Source organism: Protopterus annectens, chromosome 6.part0, assembly GCF_019279795.1.
Source record: "Protopterus annectens isolate FY-2018-M chromosome 6.part0, PAN1.0, whole genome shotgun sequence".
In the NCBI taxonomy this organism is placed as follows: domain Eukaryota; kingdom Metazoa; phylum Chordata; order Ceratodontiformes; family Protopteridae; genus Protopterus; species Protopterus annectens.
This window is the reverse complement of record NC_056737.1, coordinates 1,107,105,489-1,107,127,506: the sequence shown is the minus strand read 5'-3', so window position 1 is coordinate 1,107,127,506 and position 22,018 is coordinate 1,107,105,489. Positions and strand designations below refer to the sequence as shown.

The 22,018-nt window shown below is 42.8% G+C and overlaps 1 protein-coding gene across 1 annotated transcript in view; it reads left to right on the top strand.

Moving 5' to 3' along the window:
- Window positions 1–22,018, top strand: part of FAM161B (FAM161 centrosomal protein B) — a 479,347-nt gene that overhangs the window by 306,600 nt on the left and 150,729 nt on the right. The window lies entirely within an intron of this gene.

The following is a 22,018-nucleotide window of genomic DNA, read 5'->3' as shown; positions in this document are numbered from 1 at the left end:
TCTTTAGAAATTTCTGTCAGAAAGAAGCAAAAGCTCAAGCATTTGTCTTCTCTTGTTTTAGTTAGTTTGAACAAGAGTGATTTATTAGGTTTGGCTCAGAGCTTAGTTCAGGCTCATGACCCTTCCAGTTCTGCTGTTTCTGGTAAGAAAAACAGAGAAAAAAAAGCTATTTGTCATTGTATGAAGAGCTTCAAACATGTGACCCACAAATGATGGTGAAGGGATCATTTCTGTTTTAAATTTGACCCACAAATGATGGTGAAAGGATCATTTCTGTTTTAAATTTGACCCACAAATGATGGTGAAGGGATCATTTCTGTTTTAAATTTGACCCACAATTGATGGTGAAGGGATCATTTCTGTTTTAAATTTGACCCACAATTGATGGTGAAGGGATCATTTCTGTTTTAAATTTGACCCACAATTGATGGTGAAGGGATCATTTCTGTTTTAAATTTGACCCACAAATGATGGTGAAGGGATCATTTCTGTTTTAAATTTGACCCACAATTGATGGTGAAGGGATCATTTCTGTTTTAAATTTGACCCACAAATGATAGTGAAGGGATCATTTCTGTTTTGACTCCACAGATTTCCATCTCAAGTGAGTGTGTGGCTTCTGCCAGTCCCTTTGATGCATTTCTTTTTCTGAAACTATTTCCAGAATATCATTTGTTTCAGTGGGAACAAAATGACATTCCGCTGAGCCTGAAGAAAATTTCCTAAGAACTTTTCCAAAACCAACTCCAGTTGCTTCTGTTCTTTCATTTTTGTAGGATGTTCTTTTCACAACCTGTAGCTTGCTTGACAGCCAGTCTGCTGCCATCAAGAAAGCAGACAGTGTATTAGATTCCTTCCTTAGTGTTTTAAGTTTTTGTATACTAATCCCAGATCAGACCTAGCAGCTGTTGTTCTAGTGAACCCCAGCTGCTGCTAAACATCTGGTTAATACCAGTCCCTCATGTTTTAACAAGGATGGGGAAAGCTTTTGTTTTGGGGAAAATGTATTCTTCTGCAACAGCAGCACTTATTTTTAGAATTCTCATTTGTCAAGCTCATATCTTAAAGTTCATGTTTGCCTTTTTTGAAAACACAAATAATAATATGGCATCAGCTTCCTCTTCTCAGGACAAATCTTTGTATAACCTAATTGCTTCTGTGTCTCATGTGGCTGCCCACTGTTTGAGATGTACTTATGATTCTGCTGGTTCCACTTCCAGGGCTGCTGCTACTGGAACTGTCATGAGGAGGTTTGCTTGGTCATGTTTTCAAAACCTTCCACAGAATGTCAAAGGTGAAAGTTTGAACTCCCCTTAGAGAGAGAGAGAGTTAGTTGTTAGACCATCTGCTGCGGAGGTCTTTAAAAGGTGTGATGAGAACAGTAAACTGATTCAAGGAATTTCTCAGATTTTTCAGCCTTCCATCCCCAAGTTTACCAAGATTAACCCTATTTAAGCACAACCCAGATAACTGGATGGGGAACAAAAAATATACCCCTGGGATTTCACCTTTGTCCCTGCTGGACAGTGGCATAGTGTGCTGACTTGCTGGAACATGGGCTAAATTCTTGGCTAGGCTTGGAAGTTACTCAGTGCCATTAGCCTTGTAACTGCCTATGATCCTAATACTACCCCTACAACTTTTTTTTTTAAAAAAAAAAGCAAAATAAACAAACACAGCAAACTGCTGCTAAGCAAATGTTTAAAAATCAATGGCAGGGACGTTCCAAAAAGAAAGGAAGAACCACCCCACAGACAAAATGATTGTCTAATAAGTCTGAATGACTGTCCACAATACTCCCTTTTCCCTTCCCGCTTTGGCAAACCCTTAATCCCTCCATAAAGTCTGAAACTCTGTTTCTCTCTTTGGCAACAGGTTACAAATGGCACTGGGATTCTCTCCCTCCCTTTTGAATGATTACCCCCATCCACTAGACCAAACTCCTCTTTTACCTCCTGTCATTCTGCATCTGTTGTCTCAGGAGGTGATAGAAGTAGTCTTTCCTCCTCATTGAGGAGAATGGTTTTATTTAAGGATGTTTCTGGTAACAAAGAGAGAAGATTCATGGAGACCATTTCAGGATCTTTCCTTTCTAAACCTGTTTGTGACAGTGCTCAAGTATAAAATGTTATCCCTTCACAACTTGTTGCCCCTTATTCCTCATTTGACTTTTCTGGTGACTTTGGATTTAAAGGATGCACATCATCACGTTCATATACATAGGGTCATAGGGTCATAGGAAGTCACTAGCCTACTGGCCCTGAGGCCCTTACAAGCCTAGCCAAGAATTACCCCATGTTCCGACAAGTCAGCATCTGATGCCCCTGTCCAGCAGGGACACAGGTGGAATCCCGGGGGTGTATTTTCTGTTCCCCATCCAGTTATCCAGGTTGTGTTTAAAAAGGGTTAATGAGGTACTCTGCTGGACGTGGAGAGGGAGTCTATTCCTCAGAAGGGGGAGTCTCTGGGACACAAATCTGTCCTGCCAACAAGTCCTATTGATGTCACAGACAAGGTTGAGATGAGGCGTGTGGGTTACTCGAGTGGAGCTTGACTTACGGGCATGCAGCAGTCCCATCAAGGCAGGGTTTGAGATTGCTTTATATGCCAGGTAGAGGTCACCTCTCAGGAGTCTGTATGAAACTGAGTAGAGGGCCAGGGCTTTTAGCCTACCTGTGTAGGGTAGATGTTTGAGGCCCTGGATTCCCCCAGTGAGGAACCTCTGTTGTCTGTCCAGCTGCAGCATGTGCTTTGTGAGGTATATGCCAAAAGGGGTGTTGTACTCAATAATGGGTCTTATATGGGAAGAATAGAGGGATGTTTTGACCGCCTTGTCCCTGGATGAGATATCCTTCTTAATAAGGTGGGGCATGCAGAAAGCTTTCCATACAACGGAGGCAATATGGTGGTCAAAAGTCAGTTTGCTATCAACCCGGGTGCCGAAGTCCCTCACAACTGATTGTGTGCTTAGGACCTTGTTATTAATGTGATAATTTGTGGGATGTCACTGTCCCCAAAGAGGATGATGATGCATTTTTTGGCATTCAGTTTGAGGCCATGTTTCTGGCACCAGTCATTTGTTTGGGTGAGACCCTCTTGGAGGATGTCCAGATCACTAGGGAATTGATGACAGTGCCCAGCTTGCAGTCATCTGTAAACTTGATCAGCCGTAGCCCACTGGTTTGGTCTGCACCTCAGGGAAGTATATTCCAAACAACAGAGGCCCCAAGACCAATCCCTGGGGTACACCACTCATTACAGGTCTACTACTTGAGGTGGCTTCCCCAATTTTGGGTTCTATTAGTGAGCCAATTTGCTACCCATTTGGTAGCATACGGATTCATGCCTAGTTGAGAAAGTTTATTTATTATATCCGAGTGGGGGATAGTATCAAAGGCTTTGGCAAGGTCAAGGTAGGTGGTTGCACTGTCTTCCCCTCGTCCATGGCTTTGGTGACTGTCTCAAAGAAGTCGACCAAATTTAACAGGCATAACCTCCCCTTGACAAAACCAAACAGTCTGAGATTGAGTGTTTGGAGGTTGCCAATGTCCTTGTTAATGAGGTCCATGATAATCCGTTCCATGGCCTTGCAGGTCAGGTTAGTTAGGCTGATGGGATCCAAAATATCTGACTCTGTCCCATACTTCCACTCTGGCTCTGAGCAGGGGATATCAGCAGTCACAGTGAAAAATAACTTTCTTGCCAGCTTGTGAAGAAACAGCTCAAAGGCTTCACAAGAGCAACAGACAGCCTTCCACTCCTTTCTAGTAGATAAGCCCCCTTTGGGGAACCTTTCCACACAGATATTTTAGCTGCATTATTTATAGGTATATATAATATAAAAAGTGTTATTCACTTTTGTTTTATATCATGTGGTTCTGTCGCTTTAACAAACCCAGTATTTTTCTAATATCAGAAGTTTCCTGTTAGGGATCATTGCTTTTAGCTTTAGCTAATTAGGTAGCTACTTTGCTGACAAAGTGAACTGCTGATGTAAACTTTTTACTTTTTAAGTAAATGTTTAGTGTGGGGAAGTGTTTTAGTAGAGTGAGAATGACTACCTGTTATGTAGTACTTGCGGTCATGCTGTGACAACTTACCGGATATTTTTTTCTGTCAGACCAAACTTTCTTTGCAGGTTTCTGACAGTGATTTTAGTGTGATGCTTATGTATACAGTATGCTGGGGACTCTGTATGTGTGTGAAAATGTAAATGTGTTGCTTGTGCAAACTATCTGATGCTTTACTTTTCAATGGACTCATTCCAACAATCCGTACTGCATACAAAGCATCCAGCTTGGTGACAGCATGGATACTTGCACCACTCCTGCTGGTCTGACTTCTGTAGTTCCTAGAAAAAGAAAACAACTTACTAGAGACCCCTAGCCTACTCTTCAGTCTCAGTCTCTAATTCATCCAATAGTGGGTGACTCTGCAATGGCCAGTAGTTGTTCCTCAGATAACTCACTTAGCTGTCCATATCCTCTGATGTAGTCCTTTCAACCACAGTGAAATGGGGGGGGGGTTAGCCACATCCTCTTTGGCTGCTCCAGTGTCCAAAGTGAGCATGGGAGAATCATCCCTATGTGAAAATCATTAGCATTTACTGGGCCATGGAAACATACCAGGAGATGCTGAATGATGTGGCCAGGTAAAGAGATCTCTTAACGAGGCAGGTGTTCCTTCTCCTAATCAGTATTCAGGGATACTTGTGAAGAAAAACAACAAAAGGTTAAAAATTGATTTTTCTGAAGACATGGTATCTATAAAAGAAGATGATTTTCTTACCTTAGCCAATACATTGTTAAAGACAGTTAATCATGGTATTCAAACTACAGTACCCGAGGAAGAAATGTCAGACAGTTCTGACAAAAGACAGAAATGGGGCTTCATCTCCTGAAGATTCTCCAGTCCAGTTCTCAGATTCTGTTGAAATATGGCCCTTGCAACCTTCTTTGGAGGATTTTTTTTCTTTTCTCAGATCACTGCCAGGATAAATTAGCTGTTCTAATGTGAATGAGTAGGTGTTCCCCCTGAACTGAGGACATTTTATGTCATGTTACAAGTTATATACCTCATTCTATTGCGTAGTCTTCCTCTAATGCCAGCTTTAAAGGACCTGTATAATGCTGCCTGTAGCAACTATCTTTCACAACCTTCAGTCCTCAGCAAACCAGATAATCATTATAAAATATCCTAAATTAGCAAGCCTTAGGTCTGCTCCTGCAGCTGTTTTCACATTTTCACCTACAGGGAACAGGCTCCTGGTATCCTCCAACCTTTCCACTGTGGACAAGAAGGGGAAGATATTGGACAGATCTGGGAATTTTTTTTTCTTCTTCAACAGACGTGTGGAAGTTTGTGCTTTTCTTGTATAGACATTTTGAGGGAACTAGCCAGCACTCTTCACCCTGACAGTCATACCTGTCAAATTCTATTATTTCTAACATTTCCTGAGTATCTAAGCATGCCTTAAGGTGTGTTCATCTCCCTCCCCATACATATCTCCCAGCAATCCCTGCCATCTCAGTCCATATAGGGAAATAAAAAGATGTGGCAGGAGGGGAACAATAAGAAAGAAATCCTACCTAAGAAGGGACAGTCTAGAACCACAGAATGACTATACCAGCATTCTTTCCCTTCTCCCCTCCTGTGTCTGTCTCTCAAAATGTTTTCCAGCAATTGGCTCTTTACATTCCCCCTTGGAAACAAATTGTGACAGACTCATGGGTGTTAAAGGTGGTTCAGGGTGGATACAAATACCTTCTTTCAGGGGAGTTCTTCCCCACCATCCAATCCAAACATAATTTTTCCTTAAGTAGGAGTTTTAGAACCAGTGCCATTAAATCAAATGGGCAAAGGCTTCTATTCTAGAATGATTTTTGTTTGCATACCGTCACTTTACAATAGCCTAAGGCTTCAGGAAATGTGTCATGTTTTCTTTGTCTGGGTCACCAGTTGGTATAATGGTTAAGGTCTTTGGCTCCCGTGCAAAAGGTACAAAGTTTGATCCTGACCTTTTGCCAATGCATTTGTGGAGCTTGTATGTTCTGTGTGTCCCTGTAGGATTCCTCCCACCTGTCAAAAATATGCTGAATGGTTCCACCTCAAACTCACCCATGAATAGAGGTGTGGGTAAGTAGCACAGACTCTAGATGGTGCCGTATATGGGAGAAGAATTGTACAGACCAACCACTTTGGGCATCAACTGTGGTGCACAAGCTCCTCGAGATAGGAGAACAAGGATCACAGACTGCATGTCATATCAGGGATAGCCACTCGGTGTAAAAATGGGCTCTAGGTGACCTAATTTAGTCATGCAGACTAGTGTCACCAAAAATGGACTTAGATATTTGCCAGTGCTAAGTGTTTTGAGGATCCAGCCTATTCCAACCTATGCCAGGGACCCATACTAATGATAGGAGGAATATATGTGTCCCTGTTGGCCAGTGTGCCCACCATAAAGCCAAGCAGTCATGAGTTAATAAGCTACTGGTTGGCTTTGCTCAGCTCAATCAGCTGGGATAGCTCTTGAGCAAAAGGTGATGTAAAACCAATCAAGTGCCAAACGTAAGCTAAGAATTGCAACACTCAGTGTAGGTTTACTGACAGGATGCAACTTGAAAGTGGATGACATCATAGTAAGGAGGAGGCTGGACATCTTGTGCATCCAAGATGGAAGGGCAGTGCAGCAAAGTCACTTGGCTTGGGGTCCAGAGTCTACTACACAGGGGGAAGACAGGCTAGAAATGGTGAGGAGTGTGACAAACTGAAATGATGCCAGCCCAGCTAGCTGGAATTTTGTAAATAATTATATGTCACTTGAAAATATTAATATGAGTTATATAAAAATGTGACACTGCCAGCCCAGCTATCTGGAATTTTGTAAATAATCATATGTCATTTGTGAATAGTAATATGATCCATAGACTTGTCTTACAAATGTAAGAGAACTATATATTATGTGTATATTAAAGTACTGGTGCAGAAGTGTGTGTTGAACTGTATGTTATGTACTAAGCTTCAAGAATGTAACAACAGTGTACCCTACTGGAAAAGAACAGAAATCTATATGGAGTATGTGCCTGTGCAAATGTGTGTTTTAATGGTAGAAGTTGGAACATACAGAGTTAACTTGCAAAACCTCAAGAAAATAAGTGGAAATTGTTTTACGATTCTGTTATCGCTGTTTCAGCTCAGAGCAGACACAATGTCTAGTGTTGGAGGTTGTCCTATTGTCTTGAAACAGAAATAATTACTAGGTTTCAAATGTAAAAGTGTTTTAACTGTTTTATGACTTTCAGTTCTAGGCAAACTTCTGAGAGATATGTACCTCTGACACAGAGGTGCTAAATTCTAAGTTTCTGTTAGCCTGGGAACTGAAGGCAGTTGACAAAGTGTGTCCCAGCTAACCCAGCAGTAATGTGTATTATTAATTTAATAACTATTTCAGAGAGTGAGACTGTGCATTTTGTATTTGTCTTTGTGTCTGACAACATCCTCTCATCAGCACTCGCCTTGCTAATAGTAAGTAACCAGATTACAGTGATTTCTCTTACAGATAGAAATATAGTAAGATTAGTTTAGATGTTTTCTGTATTTATTTATGTCCGTCATGCAATTGTTGTTTTAAAATATTTCCTGGGATTGTGAACTCTGTAGTCACTTTGTTGAGTTATTGAATATTGTCTTGTTCTTTTATTATTTCTTACTAAATATATTTAAACCTTTTAATTGTGGCTGGTTTGTTTAGAGATATTTAAGCTCTTAGGGTACTTGCATGTGTATATGATGACACTGTATTTGGTGTCACTGTACAGGCCACTCCTAAACAGCCTTGGCCTTGGTCACACTTACCATTTGGATAATAGTAACATTACACAGTAAGATTGGTCACCCTTTGGGAAGGGCCTTAAAGAAGCTGATAAGGGGTTCTGGTGGCAGTGCTAACTACCTTATGGTTTGGACAGAAGGGGTCATAGCTTGTAAATGTGTGCTAGCCTTTCCCAGGTGTGTGTTTGTGTATAATTCAAATCTCAAAGTGTGTGTGTGTGTGTGTGTGTGTGTGTGTGTGTGTGTGTGTGTGTGTGTGTGTGTGTGTGTGTGTGTGTGTGTGTGCGTGTGTGTGTGTGTGCAACTTGGGCAGGGGCACGAAGCACTGGGTGGACAGAGAGAGTGCTGGGAGGACTTGGCTTGGAACCCTGGCTAAGGACTCAACTCTATAGCTGTGCCAGTGGGGAATCTTATTGGGGATATGGAGAAAGAGGGAGAAACCAGCCCCAGACTGACTGTGATCTCTGTGTGCTGTTCAGGGAAATTGTACTTTACTGTGTATGTACTTGTCATCCTCCCAATGTACATGTCCCGTATTAGTGTTGATGGTGAGGATTGAGGCTCCTTGATTACTGGGCCAGTGTAGGGGTGTCACATATTAACTGGTGGCAGTGATGGGATAGCCATATTACATATTAATTGTTTAATAGTGGTGAGTTAGTGGTGGTGCTGTGGTAGCGTTGTCGCCTCACAGTAAGATGTTGTCCTGTTCGATTCTCAGCTAAAGCGTCTTCTGTGTGGAGACATGCGTGAATGGGCGTACCTTCGTTGAAGGTTGTGCGTCAGAGCTGGCAACTCGGTACATAAAAATCTACTGCCAATCATTAGCGGACCGGAGTTCTGCTGTGGCAACCCCTAACCGGGAAAAGCCGAAAGATACAACAATAGTGGTGAGTTGGCCACATCACATATTAATTGGCTTGTAGTAGTGTGGATATTGAATTACTATTGCCTGTGTACAGTGGTAACTGATGGTGTTTGTACTCTCAGTCAGCCATGCAGTGAACATTCAGAGTTCATATCACAATTGTTTTATTTATTTATTTATTTTTGTTAGCTTAGTTAGTCAGGGAGACGTGGCAAACATGTCAGCAGAGGAGTATGGCAAGCTGACAAGGAGCCAGTTGGCTGAGATGCACCAGGAGAAAGGACTGGTGCATGCCAACCTGACTAAAGCAGACATGATTGCAGCTTTAGTCACAGCTGCATCACAGGGTAGCAACCAGGAGGACAATCAGACTGGCCGTGGAGATGTACAACTCTCACAAAATGGACGTAGAACTTAAAAATTCATCTGGAGTTAGAGGCTTGAGTTGGAGGTCCAGCATTTGGAAGTAGAGAGACTGAGACACCTGGAAGCTGAGAAGGAGGAGAGGCAGCGGCAACATGAAAAGGAGATGCTGACCCTTCGCCAGAGTCATGGAGGTAATGGAGAATGGAGTAACTGAACCCCAGAAGCAACAAAGGTCAGTAAATCTCTTCCACAGTTTACAGAGGGGGATAATTTTGATAGTTTCATTCATATGTTTGAGAGGGTATGTGAACAGTATAATGTTGACCAAGGGCTCTGGGTATAGTTCTTGACTCCCTTACTCCATGGAAAAGCTGTAACTGTTCTTTTCAAACTGTCTGACACTGATTGTTTAAATTATAATCTAAAGAACTGTTTGCTAGAATGTTTTAAGTTAACACCTGAAGCTTACAGAAAAAAAGTTTTGTGAGCATAGACGCAAGGCAAATGAAAGTGTGTGTGTGAATATGTTGCTGAACTAAGCACTTATTTTCGTAGGCGGATGAGTGGATGTCAGGTTACCACTTTTGAAGGGCTGGCAGACCTTTTGGTGAGGGAACAAGCCCTTAGCACTTTGCCTGAGGACATGAGAATCTGGTTAGTTGATAGACAATGCAATAATGTAGATGAGTTGGGGAAGAAGGGAGACCAATACCTAGCAAGCAGGACATCACTGCACAGGTAAGGGACACCCAATGCTGCTCATGGGTCTAAGGGAACCCATGGTGGACAGCCCAGACTGCCCCAACAGAGTCCACCAGTAGCAGGGGAAGCCACCAATCCAGGTACATGTCCAGGACCAATGGTTAAATGTAAATGCAACCAGTGGGGCCATATAGCATATAGATGTCCACAGAGGCAAGGTAGGGAACAAAGGTGGTTGAGCCAGTAGGTGGGAATGATAAAATGCCAACAGTAGATCATCTTGAGACAACAAGAGTACCAGACTACCACCCTGCAGATGTCCTGATAGGGAATGATTTTCCCTGCGCTTGCTAAGCAGCCTACTGCGGTCTATCTCTTTACTCCTTAATTACCAACTAAGCTGTACTTCAAATGTTTTGCCACTAGGTGGCACTGCACACCCACTAAAGTGTGAAGTCCATTTCTTTACCTTTTTCAGTTCCCTGCCATAGCTGTCCCCAACCTCTTAGCATATTGTCCCCACTGGTCTGCTTTGTCCTGTGCATAGTACATTTTCCTACCCCCCCCCACACTCCCAAGCCTTGACTCACCTTGCTGTTCCTACTTCCTCCAAGCTCCCACTTTTCAGCTACAGCTGGCTGATTGGTTTCTGCCAACCAACTTCTCTCTAGCTCTTCCCGCTCCGTTCACCCTGTGGGCTCACTCTGCTCCCCTACCCTGCCCCCAAATTCCACCCACCCCAGTGCTCCTAAACGTATATTCCAAATAGCCACACTCCTCCTACAACAGTCTATCACCATCCCTCATTCCTCAAATCCACTCCCACTTCCATACCACACCCTCCTGCTTACAACCATCCCCTCTCCTAATCCCACACAGACCATGCAAGGCATACTACCACTACTAACTCTCACTACTCTAGCATACACCACATCTATACACTCTAACATACCATTAAACACTACCTTCCACATAACACATGCCCACACACACACACACACACACACACACACACACACACACACACACACACACACACAAAAAACATAGTAATCTCCTCCACACTATTTAACAATAGCTCATTATTTTATATATGCAAAATATTAACCACACTACCTCTCAATAGAGAAATGGTATCTAGAAGACATACAGACATAGCTCACGCCATAAAACTCACACTATTCCTCAAAAAATGCCTACTAATCTCAGGAGACATACACCTCAACCCAGGTCCATGCAACCCAATTCTCTCACACAAACAGAAATCAGATCTACTTATTATTAACCTAAACTCAAGAAGTATATCCAACAAACTACATGACTTACACGCATTCATAGCCCACTACTCCCCAGATATACTAACCATTACTGAGACCTGGCTAAAACCTACCACACAAAACAAAGAAATCCCCCCCCCAGGTTATAACATCCTAAGGCAAGACAGAGATACTAAAAAGGGGGGGGTAGAGTTGCAGTCTTATTTAAAAATACACTTAACCTCCAGCCTCTGAAAACCCCCACTTCCCAATTTTCAGAATGTTGAAACATTAGGCTCTGTTATGTCCCCCAAAAACAAAAAGAGAATCAACATCCTCTGCAGATGTTTTTCCTGTTTCACTGTTGCAGTCATTATATTTGGATAATCTGCTTGCAAGTTACCCTCACTTGGCCTGATTAACAAAGTCTTGGGTCCTGCGTCGGTTGCTGTCCCTTCTTCCATGACGTCAGGTCGTCAGGGGTGTAAAACATGCAGCCGATACCATGACATCAGTTTTTCTTGCCGTGCGGTGCGAAGCAGTTCGCAAGTGCCGGTCGGCTGACTCCTGAAATTTTCGTTTTCGAGTTTCAGAACTGAAGTCTTCAACTTAAAGCTAAGTACCTCGTTGTGGAAACTTTTTCTTACTCCTTACCAATGTCAGTAAAAGTTAATGATTGCATTACTTGTGGAAAGCGAATACATCATAAAGATTTTCATTCATACTGTATTCCTTGCCTAGGCCCTGACCACGACGTACCTTGCTGTCGGTTTTGTGGCTTATTTAATCAGCGCACTATCCGTCTTCGGTATATTTTTGCCTCTAAATATTTCGGGTCTCGGTTTAATTATCCAGAAATGTCATCGGTTAGCCATCCGACTACTGGGATTCTGAAAAAATGCAAAGATAAAGACAGAGACAGGCTGCCGAGGTCCAAAACTGCTGCCAACGCTTCTACTAAGCCAGTCGCCAGTTCACCGGTACTCAGTGAGGCGCTTTTGCAGCCCCTGATACCCACTACTTCTGATTTGCAGGCCTCTACTGAGACCCATTTGGAGTCCAGTATGCCGTGAGATACTTCAACTATGGAATCCACGAATGTCTCTACCTTGGATGGGTCTAAAGCCGCTGTGTAGGCACCGGCTTCTGAGGGTGTATTCAGGCCTACAGACTTGCATATTAAATCCTCACCTCCTTCATTACTAAGGCCTAAATCTCGATCCATGTCTAAAAAACTGACACCCAGGCCACATGCTCAGGCCCCTATGCCTAAAAAACAAATGATAAAAATGGCTGAAGATCTAATAACTCTAATCAGGGGTAGTCAACCCATCCCCCCCCCCCTGAGGCCTAGGGCTGAGCTTGATTATGAATCTTCTGATCAGGATTCTGTTTCTTCTGACTCTTCTGATCACCTGGATTTGTCCATACCTACTTATGAGGATTCTGATGCAGAGGATTCTATTCCTTCTGCTTCCCCTCCTGAGGATTTTTCTTTTGGGGAAACTTTACATACTTTAAGGGAGCATTTTCACTGGGAAAGCCAGGAATTTTCTGATTCAAAAAAGAGGCTTAGGGATTTCCTTCTCCTACCTCAGCATAGGCTTTTAGCTATTCCTCCTGTACTAGACATTGTTGATGATGTTTTCCTGGAATCCAGTTTGGCCCCTGATTCCCTACCTCCTGCTCCTAGTAAACCTGACAGATACTACAGGGTCCCTGAGTCCCACAAGTTCCTATTCAAAAATCCTGTTGCAGATCCAGAGACTATTTCTCAGGGGCCCAAGGGCATTAAGGCTTCTACTGCTAAAAATCCTACCCCTTCTGATAGAGACTCCAGAGCGCTGGATAGATGGGGTAAGAAGGTTTACACTTCAGCAACCTTGGCAGTCAGAGCTTTAAACTGCCAATTTTACATGTTAAAATATGAGCAACATGTTATTGGACTGCTTAAACAGAAAATGATGTTGATTCCTGACTGTGTGGAAAAAGTTGGAAAACATACTTTGCAATGTGGTTTTGATTCTTTAAAGGCCTCTTGCAGGGCTGCTGTTACTGGGTCTGTACTTAGAAGGCATGCTTGGCTTAAGGAGCAATCTTTGCCTGATCATGTTAAAGCTAAATTGTTGGATGCTCCTTTAAATCAGGACTACCTGTTTGGCAACAAGGCTGAAGAAGTTCTTAAAAAAATGGAAGCTAAAGCTAAATCTATGCAAACTGTTAGATTTTTTACAATTGCAACCTCCTAGATTTAGTAGGCACTGGCCTACTAAGAATTGGTCCTTTCCAGTCCCTTCCAGGTCTTCTTAAGCCAAACCCAGACACAGCAAAAACCCCAGGTTTCAGTCTCAGGGGGCTCTCAGAACTAAGCAGTGGGGGCCTCCACTTCTAAATCTGGAAATAACAAGACACCCCCCTATGGTAAACAGTCTCAATGACTTCCTTTTAAAATTTCCAAGCACTTATCTTTTGACCACCCCTTTGGGGGGAAAGATTGCTCTTCATGCAAAGAACTGGGAACTCATAACCCAGGACAAATGGTTTTAAATATAGTGTCCCAAGGATACAGATTTCATTTCCAAATGTTGCCAACACCAAATGGGTGACCAGACCTGCCCCCAAATCAGTGGGCAGAGGCTCAAAAACAAGTACTTTCCCTCTTAAGCATGTGGGCTATTCAACTGGTACCAGAGGAGGAAAAGGGACAAGGTTTCTACTTCAGACTTTTTCTGGTACCCAGAAAAGACAAATCATGGCGTCCAATCCTAGACCTGTCTACTCTAAACACTTTTCTGGAGTTTCCAAAATTCAAGATGCTGACTCTTCACCAATTACTTCCTATGCTAGGCAAAGACGCCTGGTTGGCAACACTAGATTTAAAAGTAGCATACTTCCACATCCCAATCAGGGAATCTTGCAGAAGATACCTACGCTTCAAAGAAGGCTGCACGCATTATCAGTTCTCTGCACTGCCCTTTGGCTTGTCTACTGCACCCAGGGTATTCACAAAGTGCCTGGCTCCAGTTATTGCATTTTGCAGGCAAAGAAGTATCCAAATATACCCATACCTGGACGATTGTCTAATTCAGGCAGAAAGCCAGGGCATACTTTTGAATTATCTGGCATTTGTAAAAAGGGTTCTAACTTGTCTGGGGTACACCATAAATGAAAATAAATCACAACCGGTACCCTGTCAACAAATTACATTCCTGGGAGCAAGCTTGAATACAACTTTCCAGATGGCTTACCTCACGCCAGAAAATCAAATTAATTTGGTAACCGATTTCAAACAAGTGGTCACAAAAACCCTGCTGTCTGCAAGACAAATACTGCAAGCCTTGGGGTTCATGGTTTCCTGCATTCTTCTAATTTTATATACAAGACTGCTTATGAGGAAACTACAGTGGTATCTAAAAAGTCTATGGAGTCAACATTCTCACAGCCTGGAAACAATGATTCCTATCATACCTTGCCTTCATCTAGAGCTCCTCTGGTGGGCAGAGGCCTGCCACCAAAACAAGGGACTACTATTCACACTACCCCCTGCCAACCAAACCCTAGCAACAGATGTATCACACTATGCATGGGGGGGCTCACCTGGCAGGGAAGTGCATTCAGGGCAAATGGAACCCAAGTCAAATGCACCTACATATCAATCAAAAAGAAATGTTAGCTGTACAGAATGCTCTGACAGCCTTCAAGGACTACATTCTTCCAGGACAACTAATGGTAAAGATGGACAACACCACGGCTATATGGTACATAAACAAGCAGGGGGGTACACATTCCTACCCTCTTTGCAGACTAGCCATGGCATTGTGGAACACAGCTTTGAGCTACCAAGTGCACCTACAAGCTCAATTCCTGCCAGGAAAATTAAATACACTGGCAGACAGACTAAGCAGAAACCTCATGGACCTACACGAGTGGAAACTGGAACCAAGGATTTTCAACATGTTGACAAGTGAATGGGGGAGCCCAGACATAGATCTATTTGCCTCCCCCGAAATCTACCAGTTGGACAAGTTTTGCGCAAGGACTCCCCACAAACAAGCCTGGAAAGTGGATGCTCTGTCCTTCAGCTGGAAAAACCTATCAGTCTACACCTTCCCCCCGCTGCCTCTGCTCTCCAAAGTTCTACTAAAAGTCAAACAGGACAAACCAAGGATGATCTTGATTGCTCCAGACTGGCCGCTCCAACACTGGTACCCCCTCCTGTGCAGTGTGTCGCAGTTATGTCCATGGCACCTGTCTCAGACCCCTTCCCTGCTGTCTCAGCAGGAGAACCAAATTCTGCACCCTCAGCTTCCAACATTGAACCTTGCAGCCTGGCTAATCACTTAAATTCACCCTTATCATCCCTCAGCAAACCTGTGTTGGATGTCATCTTAGAGGTATGGATACCTAGTACTAGAAAATCTTATGCTGAAAAATGGAAAAGATTTTGTGCCTGGAACCATTCTCATGGGATGAGCACAGCAGCACCCAGTTTTCCTCAGATTTTGCAATATTTAACTGAGATGCTTCACAAGGGCCTTTTTCCTCCATTAAAATTCACGCCTTAGCCATTTCAGCTCATTATAACACAGAACCTCCCCTCTTCTCTTATCCACTGCTCAAGCAGTACCTCAGAGGGGCCAAAAACTTGAGACCACCCAAGAGAGCTCCAGCCCCTGCCTGGGACCTTAACTTTGTATTGGAGAAACTCACTCTACCTCATTTCGAGCCAGCTGCTACTGCAGACTTAAAATTTATTTCTTGGAAAACAGCTTTCCTTTTAGCAATCACTTCAGCTAGAAGGATATCTGAATTACAGGCCCTTATGGCAGTGGAGCCTTTCATCATCTTTCATGCGGACAGGGTGTCACCCAAGGCCAATCCATCCTTCATGCCCAAAGTGGTATCCAGTGTGGCTCTTAATCAGTCCATTCATTTGCCAACCTTCTTTCCCAATCCACAGAACAAAGGGAAACGGATTCTGCATTCCTTGGATGTGCACAGACAACTTAGATTCTACTTGGACAGGACTAAACCTCGAAGAAAATCTGAACAACTGCTGGTAGCATTTGCTGCAGGGGCAGAGGGGAAGGCTATTTCAAAACAAACCATTTCTAAATGGATAAGCCATTGCATTCTTTTCTGCTATAAACACCATGGAAAACCTTTCCCCCAGGGGATCAGCTCTCACTCCACCAGTGCTGCATCTACTTCTGCAGCCTGCCTCAGAGATGTTCCTACCAGGGACATCCTAGAAGCTGCTACCTGGAGTTCTGTAACATACTTTCACCAAGCATTATCATTTGCCAATTTTCTCTAATTCCAGAGCTGTCTTTGCAACTGCTGTCTTGCAGGGCCTTATAGCTGGCCCTAATGCTATGTAAACTCCTCCTCCCAACCATAGCTTTGGGAATCTACACAAATGTAATGACTGCAACAGTGAAACATGAATAACATAGTACAGTTGTGTACACTTACCATAAATGTAGATGTTCGAGTGTATTCACTGTTGCAGTCCTGGTTACCCTCCCTCCAGCCCCCTAATCTCTTCTGGCTATACCTCTACTTTCCTTTACTATGCTTAAAAGCCTTTTTGGTGTATTTGCTTTTTGTTGGAGGTATACCTTTGTGTTTTTATGTTTATTTGCTCCCCATTAGGGGGCACCTGACATCTGGGGCAAGAAAAACTGATGTAATGGCGTCGGCTGCATGTTTTATACCCCTGATGACCTGACATCATGGAAGAAAGGACAGCAACCGATGCAGGACCCAAGACTTTGTTAATCAGGCTGACTGAGGACAACCTACAAGCAGATTACCCAAATGTAATGACTGCAACAGTGAATACACTCGAACATCTACATTTATGGTAAGTGTACACAACTGTACTTTATATTCCTCCAGGAAATAACTCACCTATAATAGAAGATATATTACAATGGGCTACAATCAACCTACCCCAAGAAACCATCCTGCTAAGCGACCTAAATCTACACTGGCTAGCCTGCAACTCCAACAATCCCTCATATTAACTTATTCGGATTCTCACAATTAATCCAAGAACCCACCAGAGTTGACAAAAAATCCAAAAGAACCTCCAGTCTCGATTGGACTTTAGTTAATCTCCCCAAAGAAAATTATCATGTGGGCTGCCTACCTAATGAACTGAGTGACCACTGCCCCCATTCCTCCTTCGTAAACAAGTAAACATACCCAAACCCATACAGTTTAAGGGAACTAGAGATAAGCACAAGGTAAATCCACAAATTCTTAACAGCAGTGTGACTGACACCCACTAAAAACTCTACCATTAGACCAGGCAGTCGATTTCTTCAATAGTACTTTTATGAATGTTCTAAATATACTAGCTCCCATCAGGAAACTTAGAACTAAAGTTAACTATGCCCGTTGGCTAAATAGGACAACAAAAGCCTTACTAAAGGCCAGAGACAATGCCCGGAAGAACTGGAAAAAGAATAACACTAGCCAAGAAAGACAAAAATATCAACAACTTCGGAATCAGGCCAAATAACAAACAAAAATGGATAAATAAAACTACTTCCTAGACATCCAAAACAAGCATTCCAGAAACCCCCAAAAGTTCTGGCAGGCTATCAATTCCCTTCTAAAACCCTGCAAAACTACCACCCCAGCTACTAACACCAATACTGATAATGACAGCATAGCTTCTCAATTTAAACTTCACTTCACAGAATCAATTCTCTCATTATCTACCCAGCTATCCAACAATAACTGTAAATTCACCCCAACTATAGATCAAAATAACATACCCACCTTTACACTCTCACCTGTACCAACCTCCACAGTTAGAAAACTACTCTCTAAACTAAAACCCACCACTCTCGCAGCAGATGGTCTACTCACTAATTTCCTAAAATTAGCTGCAGAGTTGCTAGCCTACCCTGTCTCAATTCTTATAAACTGATCTATACAAGAAGCTTACATCCCCCAACTATTGAAAGTGTCATATATTATTCCCCTTCAAAAAGGCGGCAACTCCTATGAAATATCAAACTACTGGCCCATTGCTATCCTATCCCCCCTTTCCAAGCTCCTGGAGAAATGTATTCACACTCAGATAATGCATTTCTTAACCTCACATAATCTCCTCTCCCTCACACAGCATGGCTTCTGCCCAAACCACAGTACAACTATTGCTCTTCTCTCCTTTACCAACCAGGTTAACCAACTCAAAAACAACAACAACTTCATATCAGCCATATTCTTAGATCTATCTAAAGCATTTGACATGTTCTCCCATAACCTACTCTTAGACACTTTATCCACCATGTCCTTTGCCCCCTCCACTACTTCCTAGTTCAAAAACTATCTCTCTGATAGTATACCTTGCCATTTCACTGATTGTTTTCTATCACCTCTACTACCAACTACTATAGGTGTCCCTCAAGGATCAATACTGGGTCCTCTACTATTCACCATTTTCATTAACAAATTACATACCTCCACCCTGCATGCATCACGTATACAGTACGCAGATGACTCCACACTAATCTGCTCAGCCCCATCCATAACCACTCTCCAAAAGCTTACCCAAGAATCCTTCTGCTCCGTGGAACAATGGATTACTGAGATCCAACTTATTTTAAACCCCAACAAGACCAAATTACTCCTTTTTACCCCCAATAAATCCAAAACCACACCTCTTTCCTTCACTATCACCTCCATAAATGGCACCACAATCTCCCCCTCCCCCATAATAAGCTCCTCGGTGTTGAAATAGATAAAGATCTTCACTTTGATGTCCATATCTCGCAAACCATTAAAGAGGTACATAAAAAATTAGGAACCTTATACAAACGCAAACAGTTCCTATCAGATCAAGCATGAATCTCCGTAGCCCAAACCCACCTCTTGTCTACCCTGATGTATGCATCACCAATCCTAATTCATATCAGGAAAACAGACCTAGACAAACTAGAATCATGTTACAATAAAATTGCAAAATTCTCCAGTAACTCCACTTTTAGAAGTCATCACTGTCTTGCCCTAAAGGAATTACAGTGGTTAGAACTCCCACAGCTAATTACTTACCATCAACTAGTGCAAACTAGTGCTCACCTTCAACATAAGAAGAAACCCTGACAAAACCCCAGCCATAAAGCATATACTAAACCAATATTCAGCAATTCGTCCTCTATGCTCATCCAACAAAACCCTGCTCTGCATATCCAAAGCCAACAATACTGCAGGGAAAGCTCTTTTCTCTCATACCATCGCTAGGGAATGGAATAACCTCCCCCAAAATATCTCTTCAGCACCATCTACCTTACTGTTCAAAAATGTCACTTAAGTCACATCTCTTGCAATCCTGGCTCTGTCTTTGCATCACATAAATGCTTTTCTGCTCTCCTCCAAATCTTGCTACCCTCCTCCCTTCACTACTTACCATCTCTAATATACATTACTCAAATACTCCCATATAAGGCCTACTATCTTACATATTATTTTATCTGTAAAATGTCTCCTTAATGGCATCAGTTTTTGATTGCATCACTCAATGTGTGTTTTGTTCTACCAATACTGACATCCAGGGTCTACTATGTATAAGCTAAGCTTGCTTAGAACAAACTGTTATGTGATATATCTCTTTGATTGTATATATACCTCTGTACAGAATTGTTTTTTGCTGTAATTGTGTTGTTGTGGAGCTTTTCTCCCCAGGCCTCCGCTGTAAATGGACCTCGCTCCAGTCGGACTTTCCCGGTAAACAAATGTAAAATAAAATAAATAAATAAAAATAAAAAATAATGCAGTACCATGTATGCATGCAGTTACAGACAGGCTTGGAGACAAGCATTTGGGTCTGGTAGTCTGGGGGAGACCCAGACAGACCACACACTTGCAGCCAGGACTGGTGAAGTGGTTACTTCAGGGAGGGAGCTACCCTGTAGCAGTGAGCCTGAGCTGCTTGTGGGTACTGATGTTCCCTTGGACAGAGTGACTGCAAGGGCAGAGGTTAGTATTAGTACCCAGGCTGACAGTTTGGCACCGCTGTCAGAGAATACAAGACTTCCTGTGGAAGAGGAGCTGGGAAGGGTTACAAAGAGAGAGTTGAGACATGCTCAGCTCTCAGACCCAACATTACAAGGCCTGAGAGAGGTAGCTAGTGAGGCAACTGATTCTCAAAGGAAGGGGGAATCTGTATACTAGGGCATAGGGTTACTGTATAGAGAGTGGACCCGTGAGGGAGGGCTAGAGGGTGAGACAGTACAGCAGTTGGTAGTGCCCAGAGCCTGCCGTCTGGCATTTCTAGCCATAGACCATGATATTCCCTTTGCAGGTTATATGGGCATAAAATGTACAAAGAGACATATTATTTATTGGCCTGGGATTTCCAGAGCTGTAACAGGGTTCTACAGGACCTGTGAGCAGTGCCAAAAGGAAGGCATAGCAGGAGACAAGGTGAAAGCTCCTTTGATGCCTTTGCCTTTGATTGAGAAGCCATTTCAGAGGGTAGCTATGGATATTGTGGGGCCTCTGAGTACCCCAAGTTCCACAGGGAAAATGTATATCCTAGTGGTAGTAGATTATGCTACCAGATACCCTGAGGCAGTGGCTCTGTCCTCCATTGAGGCAGAAAAGGTAGCAAATGCTTTGTTAGAGGATTTTCAGCAGGGTAGGTTTCCCAAAAGAAATACTGACTAACAGAGGTGCCAATTTCATGTCAGACCTGCTGGCTTGTCTGTAGACGTACTGTGGGGTGAAGCATCTAAAGGCCACCCGCTACCATCCTCAGACTAATGGTCTTGTTGAGAGGTTAAACTCTACACTCAAGTCCATGCTTCAGGCATTTGTAGACCAGTTTAAGAGGGAGTGAGACAAATATTTGAACCATCTGTTGTTTGCTTACAGAGAGGTTCCCCGGGAATCCACAGGTTTTTCACAATTTGAATAGCTGTATGGGCATAGGGTGAGGGAACCTCTAGATTTAATTTGAGATGAGTGGGAGGGTGAGTGTAAATGCCACAAGGAGCCTGTTGTGGCATATGTCCTAAACCTCAGGACAAGGCTCAGGGAACTCATGGGCTTGGCCAAGAAGAACCTGTCAGAAGCCCAACAGCAGAAAAAGGTTTGGTATGACAGGAATGCTCGAGACAGAGAGTATGCTATAGGGCAGCCGGTAATGATTCTCATTCCTGTCAGACACAACAAGCTGCAGGCAGCTAGGGAGGGACCCTACAAGGTGGTAAGAAAGGTCTGTGATGTTAACTACATGGTAGATCTGCTAGGCAGGAGGCAGGGAGCACAGATTGTACCATGTTAACATAATGAAACCTTACCATGATGGGGAGGCCCTTGTGCTAATTATGGGCAATATGATGTAGGAGGAGTCTGAGTGGGATCTATGGTTACAGGGAACCAGCCAGCCAAATCCTATATTACTGTGGTGGAGCCTAGGGTTGCAGGCATATGAATGGACAGTGCAGCAAGGTACTGGGGTCAGCAATGCAAGGCAGCTGGAATCTCAAGACAGGAAATGGGGTAAAGTATTCCCAGATAGACTCAACTCTCTCAAGCAACGTTTTTCAAGGGTCACTTGAAAAACTAGCTTGAGTTTTTGTGAGGAGAAGTGTGACAAACCAAAATGCTGCCAACCCAGCTAGCTGGAATTTTGTAAATAATTATATGCCATTTGAAAATATTAATATGATTTATATAAAAATGTGACCCTGCTAGCCCAGTTAGCTGGAATTTTGTAAATAATCATATATCATTTGTGAATATTAATATGATCCATAGGCTTGTCTTACAAATGTAAGAGAACTATATGTTATGTGTATATTAAACTACTGGTGCAGAAGTGTGTGTTGAACTGTATGTGTGTGTTGAACTGTATGTTATGTACTGAGCTTCAAGAATGCAACCACGGTGTACCCTGCTGGAAATGAACAGAAATGTATATGGACTATATTTGTCTGTGCAAATATGTGTTTTAATGGTAGAAGTTGGAACA